At 35.9% G+C, this 6410-nt stretch overlaps 1 pseudogene; it reads right to left on the bottom strand.

Moving 5' to 3' along the window:
* Positions 1-4169: 4169 nt before the first annotated feature.
* LOC142618229 (senescence-specific cysteine protease SAG39-like) lies at positions 4170-5283 on the bottom strand (annotated as a pseudogene).
* Positions 5284-6410: the final 1127 nt, after the last annotated feature.

Here is a 6410-nt window from a genome sequence, read left to right on the forward strand (position 1 = left end):
CACTTAATGGACAAAGGCTGCACCATCCTTGGAATACTGATCACCTCAGGAGATACTATCACTAGTGCACCAGCAATGACTTATGTTATTGTTTATGTTATTGCTTTCTTTTAAATTTTGTTCAAGTAGTTAAAAAACCTATTTTGTCTAGCTGATCAAACAGCAAGTTATCAACATTTTTTATCTAGTTATCTTCAAATAAAGCTATTATTATCTACGATAAGGAAATTCCTGTGAAAGGCAAAGACCTGATCAAATCCTAAGTCCTACCTAAAGGGTGGACAAACAACCCAGGATTCCCTCATGCACCTAATCAAATCCTAAGTCCTACCTAAGGGGTGGACAGATGATCCGGGATGCCCTTGTGTTCTTGATCAAACCCTAAGTCCTGCCTAAGGGGTGGATCGACAATTAAGGATGCCCTCGTACACCTGATTAAATCCTAAGTCCTACCTAAGGGGTGGACAGACAATTCAAGATGCCATCGTGCACCTGATCAAATCCTGAGTCCTACCTAAGGGGTGGATCGATGATCAAGAATGCCCTCGTGCACCTGATCACATCTTGAGTCCTACCTAGGGATGGGTATGAGTACACTTAATCTTTTCCAAAACCCAAAAGAGGGCAACCCGACAATTGGGGGGATAGAAGGGTTAAGATGAAGTAACTGATGAATCATCACCCTTGGTACTCAATAATGAGATAAAAACCGTTGAACCGACGATTCAACAATAAACTATAACAAACTGACGATTCAAGAATAAACTATAACAAACCGACGATTCAACAATAAATTAGAGTAAACCGATGAGCATCAACACTTGCACAAAACAAGTTATGAAGTAAAGCTTTGATGTGTAAAATATCGACCCAAAACAAAGGGCAAAGATAAAGTTAATACCCAAAACAAGGGGCCATCATTGTTTTTAAGTTACAAATAAAAGGCTGACAAAAGAAAAAGAAGAAAAGAGTACAAATAAAATTTTCAAGGATCGGCAGGAAGGTTGTTAGTCTGCACTGGAGGGTTCACAAGATTGTCGACCACACCGCCTGGCCCGTCAGTCACCACCACCTCTTCGTCAGTCTCCACATTGTCGGGAATTAGCTCAGCAGCAAGAGTCGTCAGGGCAGTTAGGGTGATGTGGATTTGGGAAAAGTCCAAGTTTAGGAACATAAGGGTGGATTGTTTGCAAAAGTTCTCAATCCCGTCCCCATAATAACCCCCTATTTCATTGCAATAGGGTTGGGATCCTTGATACTCTTCAATGGCCTCCTCCTTCACTTTTTCCATGTACTCATGGAGTGCAGCCACTTCAGACTTCAAATTGGGATTCTCCTTCACCAGATCGTCAGTTTGATGGGTCATCCCGCTCAACTTAGCCTTTAGATTAATCACCTTTTGGCCAAGGGTCCAAGAAGATTCTTTGAATTTCTTCAAGGCATCTGCTTCAGACCCTATACACTCCTTTAAGCGTTTGAACGACGCCTCTCAAGATGTACAATAGACCTGTAAAGCCCGCATCCTCACCAAGTCCTGGGTAAGAAGAGACCACTCATTGTCAGAAAGGGACGATCAAAGTAAAGGGATGAATGGAATAGAAACGCTTACCCTCATCATATCATAAAGACCGGAGTCACCCAAAGGATTGGTCTTATACTCCAAGCACTCGTCCAAATCAGCATCCCGGAGGATGGAGTAGGCGGTATCCACAACATACTGTAGACACTCGATTTTGCATCCATGATTTAATTAAGGAAGATGACTAGAGTGACCATCCATGTACCTAAAAAATCATTCTTGCATTACATGCATCAATTTGAAGCAGAATGTATTTGAGGGATTACACAATTCTTCTGAGAAAGACCAAAATCCTGCAATTTCCTTTCACAAGCCAACATGCTTAAATTTTTCAAAAACATATAAAACAATTTATCATGACTTATGGCAGGAAAAATATTATCACATATCCTAAACTGAAACACAGAATGCTTAAATTTCAATTTATTATAGTTTGGTTAAATGTGATCAAACACACCACAAAAGTGACAAATGGAAACAAATTTAGAATATCAGCATTCCTAACAGCAGATCTAGGCTCAGATTTTGGTATTTGCCTCAACAAAGAACAATTTGATCTAATATGACCAACAACATTACAGAGGTGACAAGTAGGCACAAAAACATATTTCTTCTGCAATTTAGCAGTAGGTTTAGACATAGGTTTAGAAATTTCAGCGTCTACATTAAAACTTTTACCTTTGTCTAACCTAGCAAAATAAGCCTTTTCTTTATGATTCCTCTTGAAAGGAGGAATATAAATTTTGTCTTTAGCCTTAATAGGAACAAAAACAGAAACAAATTTGTTATCAATAACAAGTTTGATATTAGACAAATTTGCAAGTTTAGTTTCAAACTCAGCTAACTTTTGTTCCAAACTTTTCACCTTCTCATCTTGAGAGGAAAATTGATTTCTCAAAAATTCATTGTTTTTATTAGATTCATCTAATCTCATAATCAATTTCTCTATATCAAGATTAGCCAATTTTATCTCTTCCTTGAATTTCTTAGCAATTTTCATAGATTTAAATAATTCCTTACGAAGAGTTTCATAGGCATCAATAAGATCAACATAAAAAATAGTGTCCTTTTTATTCAATTCATCACCAATATGAGCAGATAGACACTTAAAATTATCCATGATAGTAGGGATCAATGATCTCACTCAAGACATTAATCCAATTAATGTGAACTCACTCTGATACCACTTGTTTGTTTATTTAGACCCCTTAAAATAGATTGTTTAACCTAATTTATTAGCTAAGTGATTACTTAGGTTAATTATGAGATCTTGGTTAAACAATAATAGATCATATCATACACAGCAGCAAAAAAAAAAAAAAAAAACACAAGGATATGATTACCTAGAAAAACCAATGAAACGAACCGTTTCAAGGTAAAAACCTGGGGATGATTTGACCTTACTATCCTCAAGGTAAACAAATCCATTAACAGAGATTTGAAGTTTTTACAATAAGATTTAACCCTAAATTTATTGCTACCTCCAGTAGTCACTTACTGACACGACCATGTGCAAGCTCTAAATCCATAAACTCTTCTCTCTTGGATTTGTAGCACACAAGCTCCCATACTTATGACTTTGAAATCCCACTCAAAGGTTTCAGATCATTAGATGTTGATCTTGTTGCAGCAACTTCAAATCTACCGATTCTAATGGTATAAGAATGATTTCCAATAGTGACTTTGATAGGAGAAGGCATAGTAGCTTTTAGATCTCACAAGAGCACCTCCAAAGTCTTCTCAGATTATTGAAAATGCAGTTAGGGTTTTCCTTTTATACCTAGTTGTGTTCAACTGAAACCTTAAATGTTTTCGTTGGCTTGGGCTTGACTTAAATTCTGCAGAAAAATCATGTCTGCGATTTTTGATTGGTAGAACCTGTTTCTCGACCAGTTGAACTCTTCAGAAATTGAATTCTTTTTTTTTGCAGCTTGAATATTCTTGTATTCTGACTTGCAACACCTTAGGCATTGTCTAATAAATCCTGTAGACTTTAACATCTATATCTAGACAAGTTTGTGTTCACGGTTTACCAATTATTCTAAACTTTTAGAACCTATCAAACGTGTTTTCTTTTGTTATCGGTTTCAGAAATCTTATTCTTAATTGTTTAAAGCAGAAGTCCATTAAACATTATGGCATTGGTCAGGCTAGATAAGACACTGAGGTATTTTCTCATATTTGAAGCTGACATTTGCCAATTGTCCATAAAGTTTAGGCAGTTAGAAAATGATAAATTTAAAAGGATTTTTAATAAGAGGTAGTGGAGAAACTTAGAACTATCTGCTCTAATAGCAGGATAAATTAACAATTCTCTCAAAAGCTTAACTTATTAACAAAATTCTAAATTTAATTATTTAACCAATATTCTAATAAAAATAGAGTTCTGAGTTTAACAAAAGAAACTGAAGATGCAATCCAAATATAATATCATTGCAAGGAATAGTCTTACAGACATATATGTGTAATAAAAGATACACAAATCACATATAGAGATTATGAGCAATAGTAGTATAGTTTAGAAAATGAAAAACAAGCATACACACCATTTTACTTTGAGGTAGTGGACATTGATTTTTTATTTTTATCTTTATGCAGTGGGGTAAGAGGCTTGCATTGCTATGCCACATAAGCCTTCCTGTGCAGCAACATCTCTTTGCATCCGTATGTACCCCTCTTCGCCCCATTGTGTACCCCATGAATTCTTCACTAGCCAATACTTAGACCCCTCATTACTTACCCCATACCCAACAGCAGTAACACCATGGTCTAGACTAGTGCCACAGGCTCCAGTAAAGACACCACTTGAATAGAATTGGAAATCTGACCCTCCAGCATCAATGGCAACAGACACCGGCTGGCTAGAAACAGCCTTCAGAAGGGCTTGTTCATTGTTAGAAGGCACATCTTCATGCCCATTAATTGTGGCAGCGTGTTTTTCTTCTTGGTTAGGGTTGCAGGTTCCATCAACACCCTTGTAGGGGTAGCTGGCTTTGGTTGTGAGGCCGTGATTGTCTTGGATGAATTGGAAGGCGCTGTCCATCAAACCTCCTTCACAGCCTTGATCTTCACCACTGGTATCACAATCAACCAACTCTTGCTCGGATAAAGAGATTAATTTTCCAGTTGTTAGCTGAGTAATACCTTCCATTGCTGCAACTGCTGAAAATGCCCAACAACAACCTATAGTTTGATAATAGTAATAAAAAAACAATTAAAAAAAATGAAGAGTTAGAAAACATTTAGTTAGTAGTGTTTCTTAAAAGAGTTTGATACTGACCGCATTGTCCTTGGTCTTTGATTGGTGTCACGGTTCCTTTCTTTCTCTAGTCTAAAGAGGATGGCACAGCGGTGACATTTTCATATCTGAAAGATGTCTTTGTGGAGCATTCATGCCCCTTGAATCTGTTCCGTGAGGTTTTGAATTCCTCATTTGTGAGATGTGCAAATTGGTTAACACTTAGCTTGTAAGGCTTGTTTGCAGCATTGTTGAAAGATTCTATGTATGCTACATTTTCCTTGAATATCTTGTAACGCTGCTCCTTCTCAATAGTGTCCTTATATACACGTCCATAATGAGCCATCCATTGCTCATGTCTCTCATACATCTCATCTTGGAGAGTGCGAGACATGGCTTGAGAAGCGCAAGCTACCAAGATGAGAAGCAAAGCCAAGCATATGTAGTGTTGTTTAGTGGAAGCCATGATAGAGTTGACTAGGTAAGAATATTAAGGATGAATATGACTATATGAGTGAGTAGACACACTGGTTCCCTCCCTGGTTGCTTGAGATATATATATATATATATATAGAATGGGGTCTTGTCTTCCTGCACACAGATCTTGGATTGTCTAATGCAACACCTTGTTCTGCGTGGTTGAGAGACTGTTCTGATTGGGACCCTCATAATTAGCTTGTTTGATTAAATCCGTTATCTTAATAAGTTAATATACACTTCAAAGTTTAATTTGTTTCCTTTCGTTTATATGTATATATAGTTAAATGAAATTTTAGAAGCGCAGGAGTATTCTTTTGTATTTTATTGCTCCCACATGGAACCAGACAAAAAAGCTCAGTGACCGTACCGTTTCATTCAATTATATGGAATTATGGATGGTTTCACACCAGCTATGAAGCACGGGCACGGTACAACAGCGACAAAGCAATTTTTAAAAATTTATTAAGTTAACATATACACAGTTAATATTATAATGTTTTATATAAAATAATTTTAAAAAATGCTGTATATATATTATAAAATAATTATTATAGAACTTTATTAGTAATAAATTCATCATAAAAGATAATTATTATAAATTGCAAACACGTATCCATTATAATTATTCAATTAAAGTAATAAGAAAAAAAAAACACAACAACAACTTTGGAGGAGTATTATAGAATAAAGTTGATATAGAATGTGTCTTTCTTTTTCTTCTTAATTCTAAAACAAAATACACATCATAAACACTCATAATCAATCACATCACTTACAAAACCCACAAATCTACAACGTCCGACCTTAACATAAAAATCGTAATTACCGTTGTCACTCAATATAAAATGCAAACCCCCTATTCGTTGGTTGTAAATAACTCATACAGGTTGGGATTAGATGAAACAACAATATTAGAGTTAGGTGGGTGTCATCGAAAGATTGAAGGTAAATGACATAGTTTTTGGTCTGTATGTATTTGACATGAAAATGAAATGACATGAATGGCTATAAGTAGGTATATATAAAATGGTAGAAGTAAATGATGAATTAAAATGAAAAGAGTTTTGTGTATATGTGTGAGGTAAGAAACGTTCTGAAACATTGAACCAAAAG

This window comes from Castanea sativa, chromosome 12 (assembly GCF_040712315.1).
Source record: "Castanea sativa cultivar Marrone di Chiusa Pesio chromosome 12, ASM4071231v1".
In the NCBI taxonomy this organism is placed as follows: Eukaryota; Viridiplantae; Streptophyta; class Magnoliopsida; order Fagales; family Fagaceae; genus Castanea; species Castanea sativa.